Below are 25,226 nucleotides of genomic sequence, written 5' to 3'. Positions count from 1 at the left end.
TAGTTATAGGTAGAATTAAAACAAATGACTCCTCTGGAAACTTCAATTTTTAAGCTACCTTGAATTAGTTGTTCTGCACTTGAAGATTAAAACTTACTCTCTGTATAGGTAAAAATAAAATCCAAGTGAATAATATCTTAGATTGAACATAGTTTTTTTTTTTTTTAACATCTTTATTGGAATATAATTGCTTTACAGTGGGGTGTTAGTTTCTGCTTTATAACAAATTGAATCAGCTATGCATATACATAGACGGGGAGGAAAGGTAGGCTCAAGTTATAGGAATATTTACCACATGGAATGAGGATGACAAAAAAGCGGTTGCACCTGGCTCTACTGTAGGTGTGACATTATGCTGGATCCACACACATACACGATCTTCCAATATTGTCTAGCTTGGAAAAACTCCTTGGGTGGAAAAGCTAGAAAACAGTTGAAAGGGGGTTGAGAATTTGAGTAAGAATTTAGGCTGAATATCTAGCTGAAATCAAGGAACTTTCCTTCCTCAGTGATTATTTCTCAACACTTAATCTTTTTGGAGGAGTTTATAATTTTATGGAATGATGTCTATTAATCTTTTTCTCAGTTTTTTTTTAGTTTTTTTAATGTGTAGAGAATCTTTGCACATCCTATTTAACTGTATTTTCTAGATGTGTTATGGCTTCAGGTTAATATATATCATGCCTCAGAGTGTGCTATGACAACAAACATTTCTTTTGAAGATATAAAGTGTTCTAGAAAGCAGTTAAGCAGAAAGTTGAAAAATATTCATATACTTAGATTATTAATTCCACTTTTATGAATTTAAATTCTAGGGGAATGCATGGATAAAGACAGGCCAAAATTTATATACAGGACTTTTCATTTCAGCCTTATTTATCAAACTGAAGAATTGGCATCAAAGTCAATGCCCCCAGATAGGAACATCTTCATAGAGACATAACTTCCTTTATTTGTAAAAATTTCTTCGATGAGGGCATGTGTATCAACAGGAGTCCCAACTCCCTCAATGTGAGATGGTGGAAAAACTTGTTTTGCTACTGAGAGAGCACATAAGAGAGATGATAGGAGAACAAGGAAGGAAGCCTTTGCAATAGGAGCAATCTGATGGAGATTCTGGGATTTGTTTAGAGTAGCCAAGAGGATGGTTTAAAAATGATGGTGTCTGTTGTTCTATTTGAAATTGTTCGCATGACTGCGATGTTAACAATTTCCCCTATCTTCACCTCCAACATTTTATCAAACTCTGTTATACTCCAGAAAAACAAGAATAGAAATCAGTTCTAATTTAAGTTCAAAATAAATGGATAGCATCTTTGTACTTAAAGAGGATGGTTCTCTGAAAAACTCAAAAATGTTTTGTACTCAGCAGTCTCTCCCATTAATACACCTATAAAAATGTATCTCCAGTTGATGGAGGATTTGACATAGTAGGAAAAATGAAGAAAAAGACCAAATGCTTTTCAACTGTGTATATTAATTTAATTCTACCACTTTATCTTTTTATTCCACCTTTCCAAAGTAAGTAAGCAGCATAAATTACTGCACTTATTTTACTAATGGAATTTATATGGACATTAAGTTACTTGGCAAAGCTGATAGAGCAAATTAGTAACCACAAAGGAAAAAGAAAGCAGGCCTTAAGCCTGTTAGATCAGTGTACTTTCTAAATGAGAAGGAGAATTTCAGGCAACTCCTAGAATATTAAAAATGCAAAGGTATTGAATTTAAATATTGTTCCTCTACATCAATGTCTTGAGAACTTTCTAAAACACTTAACCTATATCACTTATAAATATCGATAATTTGTTTTAAAAGAATAGAAGAGGGCCTCCCTGGTGGCGCAGTGGTTGAGAGTCCGCCTGCCGATGCAGGGGATACGGGTTCGTGCCCCGGTCTGGGAGGATCCCATATGCCGCGGAGTGGCTGGGCCCGTGAGCCATGGCCGCTGGGCCTGCGCATCCGGAGCCTGTGCTCCGCAACGGGAGAGGCCACAACAGTGAGAGGCCCGCATACCGCAAAAAGAAAAAAAAAAAAAAAAAAAAAAAAAAGAATAGAAGAATTTTTTGGAAAAATATTTATAAAGAAGGATTTCTTTTACTGGATTATACAACTTTTTAAAATTAGCATTTAATAGTTATGACTTTAAGTAATATGCCATTTTTACTCCCATTTTCTTTATATATATTATTTTTGTGGTTGTAAGGCCCATTACTGTGTGCTTTTGCTTGTATGTTTATCATTTGTTTACTAATTCGTCCAGATGTTTAAACTGCTTGTTAGGCACTGTACAAGCAGTCTTGATTAATGAGCAATAATGACAATTTAAGTATCTAATGCGAAGCTGTACAATTTGAGTCTTCAGCCCCAGACTCTCCTCCTTTTGGACTACTTTTGATTTTCCTTCAATTCAGATCTAGCATAGCAACTATCAAGTCTTAATGTCTATAAGAACTGCTGAAGAACTTTTTCAAATGACAGATTGCTGAGCCCCACTACCAAAGAGTTGGATTTAGTGTGTTAAAGATAGTGTTGAGGACTGTTCATTTTTAATAAACACTCTGCTAAATGTAGATGCAGATGGTTTGAGAAACCCTGACTTAGGGATCCCTATCTGTATCCATTGCAGCAAATAGGGATTAAAGCTAGCTAAAATAAGCAGAAAAGAAATTTATAAGAAATTGGATATCTTATAAATAAAAATTGGATTTATAATATAAATGTTGGATTTATAAGACTTTGGATAAGATGATTTCACAGAACTGAAGAGACTCCTAGAGAACCGACTTTAGCAAAGGATAAGAATCAGGGCAGCACTGGGGATCTAGACATCAGGAATTAATCATCAGTCTCATTGGGCTGAATTGATTTCAACCCTTTTTTCCCTATAATTGTGTTACTCAGCTAAAAATATCAGTTCTGCAAGAGTGAGTCTGAATGGCCTACATTGGGTCATGAGCCCCTGCATCACAGAAAGAGTAGGACCCCTTGATTGACAACCTTACCATGACTGGACACTATGGGGGACAAGGAATTCCTTTAAAATGCAGTTACTAAAACAAGTGGAATGGAAAATGGGTGGCCAAAACCTAGCACATGTCTAATCACTGATAGTATAATATAATCCAAATAACTTCTTTTAGAATTTCAGCCCTTACACTAAAAACTCAATTATGAAATGAATATGACTTTGTATAATTAGAGTCTATAGTGTCTCCCAGTTCAGCCCAGAGGAGTTAGGCATCATATTGCTACTACCCTCAATAGAGTATTAGCAATTTAGGAGGCATATTATAATAGAATCATGAAGCCAGTCTCCTGAAAGGATAGCATATATTTGCTTTTACTCAAGTACAATTTGAAATATCCCTTGTTGTGATAAAACTCTTATCCTGCAGTATAGAAGATAAGGAAACAATATAGATGGCCTGAACTAACCTTTTCTTTACAAGAAATTTGACTTTTACCAAGTGGCTTACACAAAATTTCAGTGCATTCAAAATACTGTACAATATTCTGGTCATTACTGTGTGCCTGGCTAACATAAAATTTGTGACACAAAATATTGTGCCCAATATTGATCCAACTTCCATACACAATTATTGTGCTTTTAAAAATAAACCTATTCCTAAACTATAGAAACAAAATTGATATGCCTCTAAATGTTTTAAAAATATATAGTAAATGATGTTTTAAGGGGCTTGGATTTTAAGATTGCTAGTGTTCCATTTCAAAATAATTATATTTCTATGGGCCATTTTCCCAGAAATAGCTGTTCAAATGCAGTATAAATTCTGAGTTTTTGAGTGGTTACTCCTTTCTAGGCACCATTCTAAGTACTTCAATGTATTCAGTTGTGTAATCTTTACAACAACCCATAAAGTTAATCATTTTTGTCTCAGTTTTATAGGTAAGGAAATCAGGACACAAAATAGGTTAAGTAACTTGTCACAGTGTTAAATGGTAATAGAGTGTTATGCATTCAATTGTGTCCCCCCAAATTCCTATGTTTAAGTCCTAATCTCCAGTACCTAAGAATATGACCTTTTTAGGAAATGCAGTTGTTGCAGATGTAATTAGTTTAGATGAGGTCCTACTGGAGTAGGGTGGGCCCCTAATCCAATATGACTGGTGTCCTGATTAAAAGGGAGAAATTTGGAGATAGACATGCACACAGGGAGAAGGCTACGTGAAGATTAAAGCAGATATTGCAGTTATGCATCTACAAGCCAAGGAACACCACAGATTGCCAGCAAACAGCCTTAAGCTAGGACAGAGTCATGAAACAGATTCTACCTCACGGTTCTCAGAAGGAACCAACCCTGCTGACCTCTTGATCTAAGATTTCTAGCTCTCAGAACCGTAAAACAGTAAATTTCTGTTGTTCTAACCCAGTCGTGGTACTTTGTTATGGCAACACTATGAAACTAACATGCAGAGTAAGGATTTGGATTTACACATTATAGCTCCAAAGCGTACATTCTTAACCAACACACTGTATTGTTTCCCTGCAGATAATTGAATAAATACATCATCTGTTAGGATGTAAAAGAGATCTAGACTAGGAAAGCTGATCCAGACTAAGAGAGCTAATAACATTTTTCTGGAACCTGACGTGCCTCTTTGTAAGGGCATTGAGAAAGGTACTTAAAATATTATTTTCCTTCAAAACTTCCAGTAACAAAGTAGAAAGAGACTATGACTAAATATGTTTGGAAAAAATCATGATCTGAGAACCACAGACTATAAATTTGTATAAATTAAGTTTATTTAAATATCAAAAAAGTGTCATCCTTAATAACTCTTGAGAGAAAGATAGAAAGTCTTAAGGAAGATCTCTGCTGTACCTGTTAGGTGACTGTTTACATGTATTTCAGTTCATGTAGAGCATAACTTTTGCATATACCCAAACCTTGACTACTAGTGAATTAAACAGGAAAAAATGTAGAAAAATGATTGCTATTACACAAAGACCATAATGGAGACTGTGCATGGTCTTCTGCCCATAGATTTTTCTAATTAAAACAAACAGCCATGGAATTAAGGAAAAGTCATGTATAACCTAGGTATATTGATACCTCAGCTCTGAAATATTAGAGACAATAAAAGCTCAAGATGCCAGAGTTGCTCTGAATTGCCAAGAATAGAAGGGTAATAGCCTAAAAACCCTGAATTTTTTTTTTCCTTCCGACTCTAAGAGGAGATTAAAGATGAGTTAAGGGGAGGTTTCTGCTTGGATTTATTAGTGGTAGGAAATGGTAATCTATAAAGCAGAAATATCTTCCTGTTAAAGTTTGGTAAGATGCTTGATATGTATCTCGTTGTATTTCTTTAATTTTTACTCTGTTCAGTGTTGTACAAATAGGCCTGGGTCTGAATTCCAGTCCTATGCCTTATTAAAATTAATTTCTTAGAAAATGGCTACTGTCTTAGCCTTGCTTTAATTATCTATATAATAGCAAAAATAACACCTATTGAGTTTTATTTTGAGAATTTATAAATGGAATATACCATATATATATATGTGTGTGTGTGTGTGTGTGTGTTTGTGTGTATATATGTGTGTGTGTGTGTACCTGGCCACACAACAACAGTCACAATAATATAATAGTTAATATTTATCTACTGATTACTATGTTTTAAGGACTTTTGTGCATTGCTTCATTCCTTTAAACTAGGAAGTAAGTCATATTATTCCAAGTTGACAACTGAATTTGACAACTACCTCATAGAGAGTCTGAGGAATTTCCTCAAGGTCATAAGCTAGTAAGTTATATACAAAATTTTAGAATCAAACTAGTTTACTATATTTGAAATAACACAATTAACTATATTACTAGTGGCCCTTTGTCAGGGATACAAATATAAGTAAACATAGTTTTTTATGAATTTATTGTCTAATAGGAAGAGAAAGTCAAATGGGTGGAGACAACTTCTTGTCAGTGTGGTGATGGAAATAGGTACAGGTTACCAATGGCTTTGAAGGAAGGAATATGTGGTCACATGTACTTTCAGGCATCAAGAAAGACTTCATATAGGAAGAGAAGCTTGACCTGAGTGTTAAAATACTAGTCACTATTCATTAGGTGACTAGTGATTACAAATTATTCCAGATAGATGGAATGACAGGTCCAAGGGCCTGGCAAAAAAATACAATAGCATTTCGCGGGGTCCTGGTAAATAGTTATGGATAGATAGAGACTATAAGGAAGAGAGAGGCAGGAGATGAAGGATGAAAAATAGACAGGGGTCAGGACATGAAGAGCTTTGATCAGCTGTGCCTAAGTGGTTTGTACTTTATTATTAAAAGCCAGAGGTTCTTAACTCTGGCTGTCCATCAAAATCTTATGGGGGGGGCCTTTGAAAAAATACTCATACTCAGGTCCAACCCAAATCTATCTTTATAAATACATTTTTGTGGTGAATTTTGGACGTCTTTCTTCCTACTCTTGTTAACACCCTATTAAGCATGTAGTAGGTAATAAATATTGGCTAATTGATGGCCTTTTGTCAGCTGATACAGCAACTTCAGAATTATTTTTAGTTATTTTGGTGAGTGATGCGAAGGGAATTTTTTTCATTATTGAAAAGTTACATTTTTATAAGAATGTTCTAGAATTTTAAAAAAAAGATATGAAGGTAATAATGACCCGGAATATCAATGTGATATTCTGATATATTTATTATTGATTTACTGATAAATAGCCAAAAGGTGCATTTTTTTGGTGAGCAGCACATTCCCATGTTCCTCCCCTACTTGCACTGTTAGTATTAATGTAAAGCGCACTGACTGCATTTTTTCCCATGATCTTGAAATCGACAGTATAGTTTTTTCCCTGTTTTAACTTCTAATACAGAACGAGTATATTACCTGTGGGTTTTGTGTGTGTGTGTGTGTGAGAGAGAGAGAATGCAACATTCAGATTTAAAGTTTTTCATTAGTGCTTCAAAGGCAGAAAAGAATGAAACTAATCTAAAAAAGTCTATCTGGGCATAAAAAAATTCAGTTTCACATATAAGGAGCTTGCGAGTCACCACTCAGTTCTAACAACAAGCAAAAACCTGAAAAGACTGAAAAATCAACTCTTCTTTGATCCGTAAGAGAGGGGGAGGACACAGGGCAAAGTGCTTGCCCCCAAGGTTGGAAAGACAGACAGGCAGATGCAGGGAGTTATGGCTTCCCAGAACAGAGCCTCACAAACAGAAACAGCCACCAGAACCATTGCTGGGTGGAACATGTCCAGCTATCAAGAAAAAAAATTACAAGGTATACCAAATGCAAAAGCCACAATTTGAAGTGACAGAGCAAGCATCAAAACCAGACATGACAGGGTTGTTGGGATGATTAGATTGGGAATTTAAAACAACTATGATTACTATGCTAAGGACTCTAATGGATTAATTAGACAGCATGCAAGAACAGATGGGCAACGTAAGCAGAGAGATGGAAATCCTGAGAATGAAACAAAAAGAAATGCATGTATATGTATGTATGTTTATATATAAGTGAAATGAATGACAGCAGTGATACATGGGAAAGAGGAGGAAATAAGACTATTTTGTTATTATAAGGTACACTACCTACAAAGAGGTATAGTGTTATTTGAAAATAGGCTTGCATTAGTTGTAAATGTATATTGCAAACTCAAGGGCAACCACTAAAAGAAGTGAAAAAAGAAGTATAACTGATGTGCTAATAAAGGAGAGAAAATGAAGTGAAATTTCATTTAATTAAATGGAATTAAACTGCAAAAGGTAGGAAAAGAGTGAAGAGAAAGGAACAAAGAGCAAGGGCAACAAATAGAAAGCAGTAATGACTGTGTTAGATATTATCCAGTTATACCGATAATCACGTTGAGTGTCAGTGATCTAAATGGATGAAATGAAAGACAGAGACTGATGGAGTGGACCAAAAAACAAGACGCAACTATATGTTCTCTACAAGAAACCCACTTTATTTTTTTATTTTTATTTTATTTTTTTTTACATCTTTATTGGAGTATAATTGCTTTACAATGGTGTGTTAGTTTCTGCTTTATAACAAAGTGAATCAGTTATACATATACATATGTTCCCACATCTCTTCCCTCTTGCGTCTCCCTCCCTCCCACCCTCCCTATCCCACCCCTCTAGGTGGTCACAAACCACCAAGCTGATCTCCCTGTGCTATGCGGCTGCTAGATTTTTTGAGCACAGAATGGAGAAATATTGAACTAGTAATTCAATGTGGTAAATATTCTCTGGTAGGAATATACACAGGAGTTCCTGGAGCGTGAGGAAGGGTGGTATGACTTACTCTGCATAGAGGAATCAACAAGGCTTTCCATAGGCATTAAGATAATGCTTGTACATTCTCTGTGTGTACGTGTGGTAAAATGTGCATAACATAAAACTTATTACATTATCTATATTTAAGTGTACCGTTGAGTGGTATTAAGTACATTCATATTGTAGTGCAACTATCACCACCATTTTTTTCTAGAACTTTTCATCTTGCAGAACTGAAACTCTGTACCCATTAAAAAATAATTCCCCATGACCCCTTTCCAGCTGCCCCTAACAGCCACTGTTCTACGATTTTTCTTTCTTTTTTCAAGTTTCACCTTTTCCCCGTGCCCCAGCCTTTGGTAACCACTGTTTTACTCTCTTGTTATTATGAGTTCAGCATTTTTCCCCCAAATATAAGTGAGATTATGCAATGTTTGCCTTTTTCTGTGTGGTTTATTTCACTTAGCATAATGTCCTCCAAGTTCATCCATGTTGTTGTAAATTTTAAAGGCTAAAAATATTCCATTGTGCATATATATCAGCATTTTCTTTATCCATTCATCCATCAACTGACATTTAGGGTTTTTCCATATCTTGGCCATTGTGAATAATGCTGCAGTGAACAAGGGAGGAGAGTTATCTCCTAGAGATAGTGATTTTATTTCATTGGGTTATGCACCCAGAAGTGTGATAGCTGGATAGTATGGTAGTTCTGTTTTTAATTTTTTTGAGGAACTTCCATGCTGTTTTCATAGTGGCTGTCCCAGTTTACATTCCCACCAACAGTGTACAAAGGTTCTGTTTTCCACAAATCCTTGCCAACACTTACTATCTTTTGACTTTTTGGTAATTGTCATCCTAACAGTTGTGAGGTGATATTACATTGTGGTTTTGATTTGCATTTCCTGATGATTGGTGATAATGAGCATCTTTTAATATGCCTGCTGGCCATTTGTGTCTCTTCTTTGGAAGAATATGTATTCATGTCCTTTGCCTGTTTTTTATTGTATAATTTGATTTTTTTGCTCTTGAGTTCTAAGAGTTCCTCATATGCTTTAGATATTAACCCCTATTGGATATATGATTTGCAAATGTTTTCTCCCATTCTAAAGGCGCCTTTTCATTTTTGTGGTTTCCTTTGCATTCTAGAAACTTTTTAGTTTGATGTAGTCCCACTTGTTTATTTTTGCGTTTGTTGCTTGTGCTTTAGGTGTTATATCCAAAAAAATCATTGTCAAGACCAGTGTCAGGGAGCTTTTCCCCTATGTTTTCTTTTCTAGGAGTTTTACAGTTTCATGTCTTACATTTAAGCCTATAATCTTCAAGTTGATTTTTATGTATGTGTAAGATAGGGGTCTGGTTCTGTTCTTTTGCATGTGGATATCCAGTTTTTTTAAGACCATTTACTGAAGGGACTTCCCTGGTGGTCCAGTGGTTTAAGACTCCATGCTTCTACTGAAGGGGGCACAGTTCAGTCCCTGGTTGGGGAACTAAGATCTCGCATCCTGTGCAGCAGAGCCAAAAAAAAAAAGACCATTTACTGAAGAGACTGTGTGTTCTCCATTGTGTATTCATGGCACCTTTTTGGAGAATCAGTTGACCGTATATGTGTGGGTGTATGTGCAGTTTATTCTGTTCAGTTGATCTCTGTGTTTGTTTCTATGTGCAGAGTCTTGAATGACATTGTTTATGATAAGGGAGAGTCAGTAGCAAAGGGCTTTTCCAAAAGATTGAAGAGACAATTCCAGTAGAGAGAGAACTAAAGAGTTTGGCATTTCTGTGAGAGAACAAGTAATTTGATATAGTTATCTTTTGGGAGGGGGGCAGAAGGGATTGGAGATAGAGGGGAAATCGAAAAGTGAGGTGATCCTGAATCGTTTTTCAGGTAGCATGTTTCAATAATTTTGTACCTTTTTCACTATGGTATAATGTCTTTAATACCTTTAAATAATAGCTCATTTAATCACTTTTGGTGTAATATGGCAACTTTGGGTAAGGGCATTTTACTTTGTTTATTATTAAAAGTATAATGAAATTAATGTAAAATCAAATCAAAATATAAGGAAGAATTTTACCTTTTTGTTTGATTATTAATATATACCTTAACATAATTATTTAAGTAATAATTATGATTTTTCTATAAGTCAAAGTATATTTTAGTATACCAATTAAAATACATTTATTTGATATGGCATAAAAATCTCTAATATTTTGATATTTGAAATTTATCAAATTTGCACTAAAATTCTCAGTGGTTCATTTTAATTATGTTCATATTCTAGAGCAACATGATGAAATAAATAAGAGGTCAAGCTGCAGTTTCAAGTACTTATCTGTAAATAACACATTCTGTGTGTTGAAAGCTACCCAAAATAAATGAATAGTTAATTACATACAATCTTTACCAAATTTTATCTTTTTTTTTTTTTTTTGCGGTACACGGGCCTCTCACTGTTGTGGCCTCTCCTGTTGCGGAGCACAGGCTCCGGACGCGCAGGCTCAGCGGCCATGGCTCACGGGCCCAGCCGCTCTGAGGCATGTGGGATCTTCCCGGACTGGGGCACGAACCCGTGTCCCCTGCATCGGCAGGAGGACTCTCAACCACTGCGCCACCAGGGAAGCCCTATTTTTACTCTTATCTCAATTCTCAAATTAATCTCTAAGAATATACATTTCTTTGTTTTATTGTTAAGGACTCATAAAGACAACAAAATTATTGAGACTAAAACCAGTTTTTGGAATAAAAACGACATGTAATAAGCAAGTTTTTTCTACTGTGTCCTCATAGCCCATGAGCCATTATTAGTGGGGTTGAGAATTGAGTAACGTTTTTAGGTTCATTCAATCATAATGAAAGGAAGAATTTTTGTTGAGTTTAGGTGATACTAGAGGAAATACCATCTTCAAGAGGAATATAAGAAAGGCTTAGTGAGTAAATGCATACATGAAAGTTGTGTTTTGTTTTAAAATTGACCAATTGCTTAGCTTAGTTTTATCATTATTTATGGTGTTATGGTAGGAACATTTCATTATAATGTGTGACATTTTGGAGTAGGCCTGAAGCAACTGGAGTATTAATCTTCTAGAAAAAAACAGAAATTTCACTTCTTAGCAACATGAGTCCAATACTATATCAAGAGGGTGTTCATTGAAATTGAATCTTTTGAACAGGATGAATTCAAAATTCTCTCCTTAAGTCACTCAGTTTCACAAGTTTGGGTCTGTTTCCTAAATGTTCTCAACTACCCTATTTTTAAGGATTTTACATGGTACAGTATATTATTTAGAATTTGAAGTAAAAGTAATTTGTTCATCTCAAAAATGTACTTCCTAATGCGAAATGGTTTGCTGTCCATCAGCCTATTCCCCTCTGTTCCTTATTGACTTGAGTGCCTCACACAGTTCTTGGGTTTACTGAGTACCCAACAGAGGGTTGACAAAGGAGGAGCCCAATGACTGCGTCTTCAGTGTTTCTCACATCAGTAGCTTCCTTACCTGGGATTGGGGCTTTAGACAGTACTATTTATTTAATAGGTGCATTGTGGAATTCCTTTGAGCTAAAAATGTTTTAATATGTCATCAATTTCTCTGTAAGCAAGATGACTAGGATATCATTTCCCTTATAATAGAGGGTATGTGAGATAATTGCCACCATGGTCAGAGTAACCTACGTATTGCTGATTATTATCAGTTTGGCTCCCCTGCTTAGAAAAAAGAGAACCCTTTCCCCAGTAACTATGTGAAATCTTGATATATAGGGGCTTCCATACTTCCCTAAATTCACAATTTGCTCTTCTAAGGCACAAAGGAACATGATCAAAATTTATAACTATGTCCCAGAGGAATAATGGGCATGAAGAATTGTTAATATTCTCCTTTATTTTCTGAGGTTTCAGCATGTTTAGTGTCTTATAAAAATAACTTTGCTAAAAGTTTGAATTTATATGAAAACCTAACCAAAGAGGGGCTCAACAAAAGTTATCATTCTGGCCACTTCAAGATGAAAGTGTCCAATCAGTAGGGTCCCTACATTTAACTTCAAAGATGTTGTAGCCACCTCTGTAGCTCTTTTTAAATGCTTTTTAATACCATCTGATGTTCCTTTCTGTAGCCATTCTCCAACTTCAGTGGCCATAATACACTGTTTTCTTTGTTAAGAGCACCGACTGATTTATTCTGGGTAGATGGTTCTTCCTGTTCATAGGTAAATTTTTTCCTTATATTTGAGTGTATTCTTTCAGATTACATATATATATATATTTTCTAATCTGAAAAGATATGCCTAAAACTACTTCAAACATACTTTATCTTCCATATATAAAATCTCCCCTACCAAGTTTCCATTGAAATTTCTTTTGCTTAAGTAGTGATTTCATTTCAGTAGTTTTTTTTCTTTCCCATATAATCAGGATTTTAGGATTATTACTGTGGCTTTGCAAATGTTTTGACTCTGCTCAAGTAATTTGTTTTCACACAGTCTGATAGAGAAGCATAAAGTTCTTTTATTATTTATTGCTTTTGGAACACTGGATTTATAATCACAGATCTTACCTACTCCCTCCCCAATATAATCTTCTCAGTACTTTGCAGATACTGAAAATAAAATATATTTTTTGTGTGTTCTGATTTATCCATTTTTATTGACATTTTGAGCCTTTACTAACTGCAGTTATATGTATTTAGTTATTCTAAATTCCTCACTCGTTCATTTTCATTTTGCTTTTCTATTCAAATATTCTTTTTAAAAAAGCAATCTTGAGGAAGAGTGTGAGGATTAAAATACACAGTTCTGGCCTTCAAGGAATTTAGGTCTATGGAGGAACAGTTACGCAAAGAAATACATACTGTGTGGTAAAATAAAGTAAGATAATTACTGTTAGTGAAGTATGTGCAAATTTCAATAAGGGGTAAGAATAAGAGCATCTCCATCTTATGGGGGTAAATTATGGAAGAAATCACATTTAGGTTAAGCCATAAGTGATGACTAGGAGTTGTCTTTTGGGTACAAACAAGCAAGAGTATTTCAAGCAGAAAGGAATAGCGTGAAATGTAGAGAGGTGAGAGGGAAAGGCAAGTTTAAGGATTATCAGTATATCAGAGTAATGTACGGTGAAGATGGGGTGTTGCAGAGGGACAGGAAGATGGGACCAAGCCAGGAAGTGTCTTGCATGCAATAGAAAGGAATTCAGAATATACCTTGTAAGGCAACAGTTGCCATTCAGTGTTGTCTTGAAAAATTTCCCTCGAATGTTAGTATATTTTCAGTGGGAAAGAAAAATGAGTGCCAAAAAAATAAGGAAAATACTGGGTTAAAACTAGTTAAGCAATATTTTATTTTATGTTTTCTCTGATCATTGTTACATAATTCACATCATGAATCTAAAAGCAATATAGAGAATAATTCAACTCTGTATAATCATATCTTCCTTTCTAGAGGCTTTCCATGAGCTTGAAATCCAAATTAAATTCATAGCACTTAGTGTAATACATAGTTACATGTTTAGTTTATAGTTTCTGTTTATTTTCTCTTTTTCACATTAGATCATAATCACCCTGAAGGCAGGTGTTATGTTTATTTTGATTTACCTTTATACTCAGAACCTGGTTGTATGGTCAGTATGAAGAAATAAGTGCACATCTGAAGCAAATATTTTGAGAGAATTTTATAGACGATAAGGAGAACCACTGAGGAATTTTGAACAGAGAATGGGGAAATCAGATTTGAATTTTAGGCAGATCACTGATGCTGCATTGTGGAAGTTAGATGAAGGGAACAAGACCAAGGAACCCTGTCCAGTTGAGAGAGAAAACTGGGGTAGGGAATAGAAAACGGATAGATTTGAAGATGATCCAAACAGTTAAGTATCAGTTTTCTATTGCTGTTGTAACAAATTATCACAGATTTAGCGGCTTGAACAACACAAATTTATCCTTATAGTTTTGTAGCTTAGAAATCTGACATGGGTCTCCCTAGGCTAAAATCAAGGTGTCAGTGGGACTGTGTTCCTTTGTGGAGGCTCTAGGGGAGAATCCATTTCCTTGCCCTTTTCCGCTTCTGGAGTCTGTTCACATTCCTTGGCTCATGGCTCCTTCCCACATCTTCAAGCCAGCAATGTTGCATCTCTCTGTTCCTTTCTTCTGTAGTCACATCTTTCTTTGACTCTCTTCCGCTTTTAAATACCCTTGTCACTACAGTGGGCCCCCCAGGTAATCTAGGAGGGGAAGAGTGTTGCCCCCCTATTTTAAGATCAGATGATTAGCAACCTTAATTTCCCTTTGCCTTATAACATAGCATATCCACAGGTTCCTGGGATTAGGGAATGAAAAACTTTGGGGGACCATTCTTCTGCCTGTAATATCGCATATGCAAACTGATAGTTGGGGAGTGAAGGATGAGTCAGGGATCAGATACAGGTTCCTAATTTGTGCACTTGTGCAGATCTAGGGTAACAGTAACTGAAATAGGGAAATCAGGAGGTGGTACCCATTCATGGGAAAATAATGAGCTCAGATGCAGACATGTTAAGTGTGAGGAGTGTGGGAGGAGGTAATTGAGAAGATATGAATACCAGTTGACCTGTGAGCTGGACCCAGGCAACAGGAGGCTCCTCACTGCCTCCCCTGTCCTTGGAATGTACAGTTCTGCCCACCATTCCCGCAGTGGGACCTGTTCCAAAGACGCAGCCTTGAGAGAGTAAGGTGGTATTGAGACCATCTGGACAGTATACATGACTGAACCCAGTTGAGGCCTCTATATAAACTTTTAAGATTCAGTCCAGTGGGTGTGGAGATTTTTCATCTTGTGGCTGCCCAAGACAAGCCTCGTATAAGCCCCCTTGTTTATTAAAGCCTACCACCTCCCGATCTGGAGTGGTCTGCCACTTTCTTTGCTCTCACCTAGCCTGCTGTGTACAGGGACCAGTTTGCAAACTAGCAAGGGGCCTCTGAATTGTGTCTAAAGTATAAGAGAGATTTATGCTGGAGATACTATTTTGGAGATTGAAAGCATTGAAATGATAGTTGAAACTCCCAAATGGATAAGTTTTCTCTGCAAAATGTAAAGACAGAGAAAACAAGAAAGAATAGATTCCTAAATAGTGTGCAATTGTGCATTACTTAAAATATGGCAGTTTTGATTATATGATGAAATTAAGTCATTGGGGAAGGAAAAACTATTAAGAGAAATTGCTCAGAAACTATCTGCATTGAGAAACCAGTGGTTTTTAGTTTTTTTTAACTCTTTTCATTCTTTGTCAATAAAAATAAGGACGGCAGTGTGTTTACCTTTGTAAAGAGCAACCTAAGACAGAAACAGTCTGGCCAGCTAATTGTGGACACCATACCTAAATGTTTAGATTCTTCCCTACATCATCAGCAAATATTATTCTCTGTCCTTATTTGAAACTGTATAAAATCAACTCAGTAATTGGGATTTATTTTGCTCACACATAAGGATTTTTCTTGGAAAAATACATATACTTTGAATTAAAGAGAGTCTTCAGACAGAACCAATTCTCTTTCCAAAGAATAAAAATAGGCCTTCCAAAATTTAGCCAATATCAGATGGGCTATAACTATGGAAACTATAATATGCCTTGTAAATAGTATTTGAAATGCCAAAGTTGTAGTTGGCAGTACAGTACATATGTATGAAAACCTAAATAGAAAACTTTTCATTGTTTCTTCAGCACCATTCAATGTGAAGAGCTTTGTAATGGGTGGATAAAATTCTTTATTTCATAAATAGAAATAAACCTAGGGTATTTAAAAAAGTAAAACAGGGTTACTCTTTTCTCTTAATTTAGTACTTTTCAAGAAATCTGATCTTTAATTTGGTCTCTTGATATGTTTCCCTTCAGGGAAGGAGATTCCCTGGGGAGACAGATCATCAGTGAATAAATCATCCATCTCATTTATAAATTAGTCTCCTGTATGCCTGATTAGCAAGATTTAGTCTTCTAAAATATGACCACTCCTCAGAAGAATAAAAATTGAGCTTCTCAGCCGTGAAAGCTGAGGATGGAATTTGGATCTTGACGACTTCACCAAAGGAGTTTCTCAACATTTTACATTTCTTACCATAATTCGTGTCTTGGGTAATCAATAAATTGAAACTGATCAAGGTCTTATGAAAGCCTGCTTCTGCTTTCTTATTCTTAATTATACTTGGTATACCCATGTTGGATAAAATATTCTCCATTTGCCTAAATGTTAAAATCCCATTATCATTTTTGTTGCATTTACTTTATTGCACAGGATCCTGTTGATAAACACTATGACAGTAGAACTTAACGATTTGCCTTCCATACAGGATAATGATGATGCCTGTTTTTTAAAAAATGCTTTTTCTTTTATTTTTTTCTGCCAACAATAAGGCTTCCATCTGTTATTCTTTTCTATATACTGAAGCCATGCTGCTCTTGGCATGGGTCACATTTGTAAATGTTTCATTTATGAACCATTCCTCCTCCTGACTCCTCTGCAGTACAGAAATATGCCACAAAAGATCAACTGTCTTGCAGTTCATGAGCTTCTAAATCTGGCATTGCATTTGCTCTGTCATTTCCTCAATAGTTTCCAGTAGGAAGTTGTCCTAAATAATTCTCGTGACTTTATTTATCAAATAATTATGCTAAAAAGCTGTTTAATGTGTAAAAGATATGACAACTGCTTGTCTTAATATTTTATTTGTCTTCACATTTTTACTGCCCATTTCTCTCATCATAGACTATTCTGTTCCATAGGCAATATTACTTAACAAAATCCTCAGTACAATTGAATTTAGTGATTCAGAAGACAACACACATTCTTTAGGCAGTCAAGGATGTTGAAATTATGGTAAAAGAGTTAAAAAATTATGTTTTTATTTAAATTATTCCTTTGTAGCATATCCCCAGAATGTATACTATTGTATGAACAGATTATCAAGTTTCATGACCTGACAACAGTGTTTTATAAGCAGCTGACTGTGAAATGTTGGTGTTCATAAACAGTTTAGTTAGCTGACTTAGACAAGAGTCTTAAACATTGGCAATTAACTGTACCATTTTTAGAGACTAAAGAAGCTAGGGTATGGATAATATTTCTGGGATCAGCTGGACAGGGGGTGGATGGGGAAATCTAAGAAAAAAATAACGATTTTTTTTCTTAGTTCTCTCTAGAAGACTCTTTGAGTAGATCAATTAATAAGAGAAATTCAAAGGGCAAAGGAGAGACAACCATAATCCATAAAACAATAAGCAAACTTTTGTTTGACTTTATTTTTTTTTAACATACTATCTTGGTAGAGTGGCTAACAAGGTTAGAGTGTATTGAGAGCCAGATACTAAAGCTTAGAGCATCATTGATACTTGGTTTAAGGCAGGCCAACTCCCAATAATTGGTAGAACAAGAATTTTGACTTGGCTAAGTTTACACAAGCACACAATAGTAGAGCCACATATAGAACCCAGGAAGTAGATAGAAGGTATAATCTAAACAGAGGGTAATGTTTGGAGCTGATAGAAGTTGGAGTTTTAGGAATCTCTTTCAATATGTTTCTATGAGGAATTGCTTACATAGTGTGATTTTAGGTATGCCGTGAAAAAAGCTAAAGTCACTCTCACCTGAAGGGTGCTGTAATCAATTCAAATTTAACTTGAATAAATAAATAAACATTGCTAAGGTGAAATGAGTGTTCATAAGCACATTTGTGTGCTATTTTATTTAAGATGTTTTCTTACTATGACAAATGCTTTCAGTGGGGCAGCAGATAGAGGGGGATGATTTGAACACTGTACATTGTCAGAGATGGAGATAGATGCACAGGATTTGGACTGAGAGAGAGCAGCCTGAGGGCACTCTGATGAAAGCGTAGGGGCTGGGTAGAGCAAAGAGGACTCCAAAAGGTACAGAAAATGTGTTCTTACAGTCCATTCTGTGCTCAATACAGCAGCCTACTCACTTTGTCTCTTAACCACATTTAAGAGAGATCATATGTGATAACCTTTGACCTTCTCCATTACAAACTAAAGCACAATAACCATTTAAATTTCCTGCAGTGCTTGCCTTCCCACTAATCCTGCACTGCATTTTCACTATTTGGTTAAGAACATTTTTACTTAAGGTATGAGTTTTTGGCCCATGCTCCCTTTCATTCACTTAGTTCGTTCGTTCATTCATTCACTTATTCATTTTATTCAACAAGTATATACACATACATACACAGACCCTTCCTTTGAGAAGGTCATATTATATTGGCAGAACTAAATTGTAAATAAATATTGATAATTGTATCTCTATTTGGCTATAATTTCATTGGACAAAAATGAGAATATTGTCCTTTCAAAGTTTTTTAATATATATATTTTTCAAAATTTTAAAAATACAATTACTATTTTTACCTGAAAAATTTTAAATTTCTGATGATTAAAACTTAGATTAGAAAAATGTTTACTTCTGATAATGTTTTAACTTTTTTTTAATCTCCCACTCTAATTAACACACTCTGTCTCTCCTGCCAAATTTAGCAGATATTTCTTATATTTGGTATTATTTTGGAGGGGAGTACCCTTCAGGTAGAGAATTATTTCCCTTCATGTTGTCTACCTGGGTGCATTTCTACAGTCTATTCATTCCTTAGCACTTCTTTAGAAACTGAGGTAAGTGGTCCAATTACTAACAGTTTTGATGGTGCTGTTGATGTAATATTGGGTGTCTGCCCTTTTAGAATAGCAATTTAATTTTACACCTTCTACTACACAGCTTCAGCCTTTCCTCTTCTGCACCTTCAGAATAAGGGCATTTTAATCTGTTTTGCTATATACATGTTTGAATAAACTAGGGCATGTGGGTTGACACAAAAATTCTAACAGTGGGAGTGAAAAGATAACACCAGAGACTCCTTGAGGGTAGACATTGTATCTTATAAACTTTCTAAACCCTGCGGTAGTTAATATAGAGTCTATATATAACAGATACTCAATTAATGGTTGTTGAAATAATATGGAAATGTCTTCATATAAAATCAAGTAACATTTTTGTGACTCCTGTGTCCTAATGAAGGAAGTAAAAAACTATTTCTATTATGTCTACGTAAGTGTAATGGCGGGAAAAAGCAATCTAGGAAAAATTTTTTTCGTCCATTTTCAAAGAAAACTTTTTCACTGATAATTGTTTCTTAGATTCTAGTAAAACTCATTTTTTCCTTCTCAATGCAAAGCCACTACTGTTTGTTTTCAAGGTAGGGGTTTCAATAGGTTTTTTAGACTTTTCTTCCATTATATAGAAATAGTTTTGCATTGAAATGGCCATTACATTGTAGTTAAGACTTTCAAATAAGTAGTCATAATCTCTTTTACCAGAGCTATAAAAACAAAGATTTAAGCACATTTCAGACCTTGAGTTTCATTAAAAAAAAAAAAAAGGAAAGTGTTCAAAGCCCATGGAAGATAAGTGAGAAATGTGAGAAAGGAATGAACTAGAAACACAAGAAGCCTCTCTTATGCTGTGTAAGTGATGGGATGGAGGTGCAGTGGTTTGGACTAAGTGAGGTTTATGTAATAAATGTTGTGAGTTTCTGTGAGAGATGGAAAAATATATTTGTTAAATATATTGTAAGACTAGCAAATCTAAGACTAAAGCCAAGTAGACTTTTCTACCTATTAAAACTGTGTAATTGAAGCAAATGGAAATAATACTTGTCCTAAACGAAGCTACTTAGTTTCTTTATAGATCAAAGTGCTGAAGATGTCAAAATGAAAGCATATATTGCTATTAATTTGGAACATGCCAAATTTCCTTTATGTTTTTTTTTTCCATAGAGATAACTGAACAATTTGATGAGGAAAGCATGACTTTGAGGTGACTCTTTGATAAGTCTTAATGACCTTGTTCAGGAGCCCAGAGTGAACCTATCATTTAGTGACCTTGTGATGGATTAGATCCACACCTGGGTTCTCTTTGGGTCTCTGTGGTAAGCCCTCCTGTCTAACAGCAGCTTCAGAAATGATTATGAGACTGGAGCAGATAAGGCTGTGTCCAGTAGGATAACCATGTAAAGGTTCTTTTGAATAAACTAGGAAGGTGTAGAAGTGAGGATGAACATTACTAGTTATATTTTTAATCAACTATTAACCATTCATTGTTTGGATAAGGTTTTCAGTGGCAGTTCTTACTCAATGGTATAACTTGCCTTCTAAACAGAAAACTAGCTTGAATTTTTTGCCCCTTTTCTCCATTTAAGGTGATAATTAAGGAAAGTAATTTCTGGTTATTATAGCTTATTTTTCCATCAGAACTAAAAAACAGTAGTTTGTTTCAAGAAAGGACAGAGTCAGAAGTTTGAACATGCTTTCTGAAAAAAGATATCATTTTCTAGTAGAGTAGAAAGGTGAAGGTTGTGAGTTCACATGGTCTAGACTGATTTTATTCTCTGATCTTGAGAAAGCTATTTAACATCTCTGTGGTCATATTACCTTATCTTTCAAGTAGGATTTCCAAACTCTCATAGGGAGTGACAGAAATAATCATGAACAACACCTATATTAAAAAAAAACAAAACAGTAACAATAGAAATAAGAAAGTTATGACAAAACAAAATGTTTATAAATATACTTAATGAACAACTATTGATCTCAGTTTCTAGATAAAAATACTTCGTTATTTTTAAGAAGGAGTGAGTCTCCTTGGAAAATGTTGCCTTAAAAATAATGTCAATATACAGAGGAACATACCAGGGGTAAAAATAAAAATCCTATGTTTCCTTAAAGCAATCTGTGTTTGATTTATTTTTAGGAATTAAATATTGATTCTGGCTCTATATGAGGGTAGAGAACCATAGTATCTGGAAGGTAAAACTGACTTTTGTTGATCAAACACATGCAGTTATGTCAAAATATTACTTAATGTGGTAACCTGAATCCCAGTTTAAAGTAGGATCTAAACAGGATAACGTTGAAATAGACTACTGCTGTATGTAGATAGACAGATAGATATAGATAGATACATGTTTGTTTATATACCTGTGTCTATAATTTGAAATATTCTCTGATTATATTATGTCTGGTCATGATGTCAGAAGTATTCCCTTTATTTTACCTGTTTTTTTTGGAGCTACTGGAGGTGTGTTACAGTCAGTGGAACATGGAACTAACTATTAAAAGCCTTGTGACTAAGTTACTTAGTAATTTTATCTTTCTGGGTCTTATTTGTAAAATAAAGGCGCTTAATGGAATGATTCTAAGAAGAAATGCCTTGCCTTTCTTTGTATGAAGTCTATTGGAGAAAATTCTAAACCTGCGTTTACTGCTGTCTGAACTTTTAAAAATATTGATAAATCTTTGAACTCAATTGATATACCATTAACTTGAATTTTTACAGCAAAATTATCCTAAAAGAATAACTACCTTCTTAGTGGGTTGATTGATCTCTTCCTTGTTAAATTTTTCAAAATGATATATAAATAAAATCTCATCCTTTTTTTATTGTGCAGTTAGAATAAAGATGATCTTCAATTATATACTATAAACCTATATGCTAATTGTTTTTAAATTAATATATCTTAAATTTACTGAAAGGGATATCAAGACCTGATAAATTATTCAAAGGAAAGAAATTAACATTGAGCTTTTTAATCTTAGGTACTCATTACTCTCACATTTAATCCAGTGCTATCAACCTTGTCTTTATCATTTGTTATCTTCTTTTAGCCACAATAAAATTTTCTTATAACTTCCAAAAGAATGAGTAAAGGGAGCACTAATAAATTAAGAGAAATTTTCAGAGAAAAATATAATATGCTAAAGATTTATTTCTAAAAGTTAATAGGAAAATTGTACATAGTTTAGCCTATTCTGTGCATTATGTTGCTTATTAAATGAAGTAAACATTTTAAAAACTTTATTTTGATACCACCAATCTACTACTTCCATTTATTTTTTGGTTTACCCAATTTCTCATTTATTATGATATCAATAAATAATTATATTTTCATGTGTACCTCCTAAATAAATCATTGGTGTTAATCTTTCTGTATTTAAAATCTTGCCATTAAATTAAAAATAAAAAAGTATTGACTTTTACTGAAGTTAATATGGACAGAGTATTCTTTTCCTTCCTAAGTTTACAGTACTTTTGCACTCAAGTACGGGCTAGAAGACGTTTGTTTAAAGCCAGCAGGAGGAGCTCTCACCTTGCCGGGTCCAATGCTGTTAGTGTGCCTGAAAAACCTGAATTTGTGGGGGCTTTGCCTGTGAAGCAAGTGATAAAATTTAAACATATGATCACATATAATGGTGTTAAAAATAAAAATAAATCCTCAGTTTTATTTTGATATCAATGGATCCTTCACTTGTCAGGAATGCAAATTTGAAATTTTGCTGTTAAGAATTTTTAAAAGGTATGATTGCAGTTTAATGAGGAAAGTAAAGCAATTATGTAAATCTTGTTTCTTGAAGCTACTAATAAATTAAAAAAATGCTTCCTAAGGATCTACAGTGTTGTAGGTATATACATATTTTCTTTTTTGTTTGTTTTGAAATGAATATATTTTAGTTTACAAATTATAAATATTAAGAACCAAGCAGCCCAACTGTATTTTAGAAAAAATAATCATATCAATGAATGAATTAATTCGCCAATCTATGAAAAAGAAATCTCCGTTGGTAGACTTCAATATTAGGGATTTTTGAACACTTTACTCCAGTAAACCCCTTGATTTAAATGGCATAATTTGTAGGTAGTACCAGTAAAGTTTCTGTAGAACCCATTGATGAGAAAACCAGGATATAAACTTATCTAGATTTGGAATCAGCAAAATAAATGATTTTTCTCTGCATCTACAAAAATAAAAAAACAAATGATAAAGTTTTATACTCTAACTTAAAAGGAAGGAAGAAAACACTTTTAAAAAAAGTTTAAAGGTTTTAAATACTTTTTAAGGGATACCCTAGCATCAATCTTTTGGTTGTAATCACTTTGTGATCTAAGGAAAATTATGTAACCTCTCTGAGCCTCAGTTTTCTCATCTGTAAATTGAGTATTTAAAAAAAGAAACAACTTACAGGACAATGTGGAGATTCCTTCAAGAGGGAAATATATAGACCATCCTTCCTACAGTGACTGAATTACTATCATGACTTTAACAGTCTGCTAGCAAAATAATGATGTATTCCAAAAATATAAATGTGCTAAAGGAGTAACATTAAACTTTTGAGTGCCCCAAAGTGGATACTGGTATTACATACTTCTGAATTATTTTCAATAGTATATACCAAAAATAAAATAACATTTATTTAATAATAAGATTAGAGTTTTGAATATTTATTATATCTTCAGCTTTTTTTCTCTAATATGTGAGACTATTTTTTTACACCGAGTGAACCCACACACCATCAAATATCATTTTGTGAATTTGCATGTGTGTGTTTGTGTGTGTATGTGTATATGTATTTGTGTATGTATACATATATAGATATATATGTATTTGTACTTTCTTTTACTTCTAGGCTTGTTAGAATTGTATGTTAGTATGGAGTAAATGAGGCTTTAAAGAAAGCCTTTTTAAAAGCTCTAGCCCTTTATGTGTCCTTTCATCTCTTTATGTGCTATTAGCAGCATAAGCCATTAGCTAAATATATTAATACATTAAGAGTAGAAAATGGTGTAGCCTAATTCGATCATTCCTTCTTCATTTATTAACTGAAATATTTCAATAAGAGAAATGCACTGCACCCTGGTGGTGCAGTGGTTAAGAATCCGCCTGCCAATGCAGGGCACACAGGTTCGAGCCCTGGTCCGGGAAGATCCCACATGCCGTGGAGCAACTAGGCCCATGTGCCACAACTACTGAGCCTGCGCTCTAGAGCCCATGCTCTGCAACAAGAGAAGCCACTGCAATGAGAAGCCTGCGCACCGCAATGAAGAGTAGCCCCCACTCACCGCAACTAGAGAAAGCCCATGCACAGCAGTGAAGACCCAATGCAGCCAAAAATAAAATAAATAAAAATAAATAAATTTAAAAAAAGAGAAATGTTCCTTCATTAACTATTTCCTTATTCAGAAGTATTTCATATAGAAAAAGCAAAATAAATGTTTTATTCTTTTCAGATTATTTACCAGTTTTTAAAAATAATGATTTCCTAGTGTACTGCAAAAGTTATTAGTAGTTATTAGTAGGTATATTTTATCATTATGAATGCATGGATTTAAGCATGTTTGAAGTGTTTCAATCCCTTATAGTCATTAACCTTGTGTATGATCAAATTATAAATTTTAGGCCAGGGGAAGCCTATGCCAGTTGGTTCCGGTGTCCTTTTTTTTTTTTTTTTTTTGCGGTACGCAGGCCTCTCACTGTTGTGTCCTCTCCCGTTGCGGAGCACAGGCTCTGGACGCGCAGGCTCAGTGGCCATGGCTCACAGGCCCAGCCGCTCTGCGGCATGTGGGATCCTTCCGGACCGGGGCATGAACCCGTTCCCTGCATCGGCAGGAGGACTCTCAACCACTGCGCCACCAGGGAAGCCCCCCGTGTCCTTTTTACATGACCCTAGTAAACATTGATATATTCCCTGATTTGGTATAAGGACTATAAAGCACCACCAATGAAGTAATCTTACAAAAAATAAAAATAAGTGGAACCCAGATCTGGTCAAGCCACTAAATATATCTACCAATTTAAAGGAAATACAGGGAATGGGGGAACATGTTCAATGATATCTCACGAAAAGGAAAATCTGGAATGTGGGATAAGACCACTTTTGTGGGTCAAAATTTTTACTAGTAAATTTGATTTCATGTAGTGAAAAGATAACTGGCTATTTAAAACAACAGTGAGATACTGTTGCACACCTGTTAGAATGCCTTAAAAAATCTGGACAATACCAAGTTCTGGTGAGAATGTGGAACAACTGGAAAACCAGACATTCTGCTAATGGGAAAGTAAAGCTTTACAGCCATTTTGGAAAACAGTTTTACAGTCTTGA

The 25,226-nt window shown here is 34.7% G+C and overlaps 1 protein-coding gene across 4 annotated transcripts in view; it reads left to right on the top strand.

The window, feature by feature from the left end:
* Nucleotides 1–25,226, top strand: part of EPHA6 (EPH receptor A6) — a gene marked incomplete at its 5' end in the record, with an annotated part of 845,284 nt that overhangs the window by 13,068 nt on the left and 806,990 nt on the right. The gene's annotated exons all lie outside the window — the stretch shown is intronic.

Source organism: Mesoplodon mirus (assembly GCF_964341445.2).
Source record: "Mesoplodon mirus genome assembly, chromosome: 6".
Taxonomy (NCBI): Eukaryota; Metazoa; Chordata; class Mammalia; order Artiodactyla; family Ziphiidae; genus Mesoplodon; species Mesoplodon mirus.
Note: the sequence above shows the minus strand (reverse complement) of the source record. Positions and strands in the feature narration are given on the sequence as shown.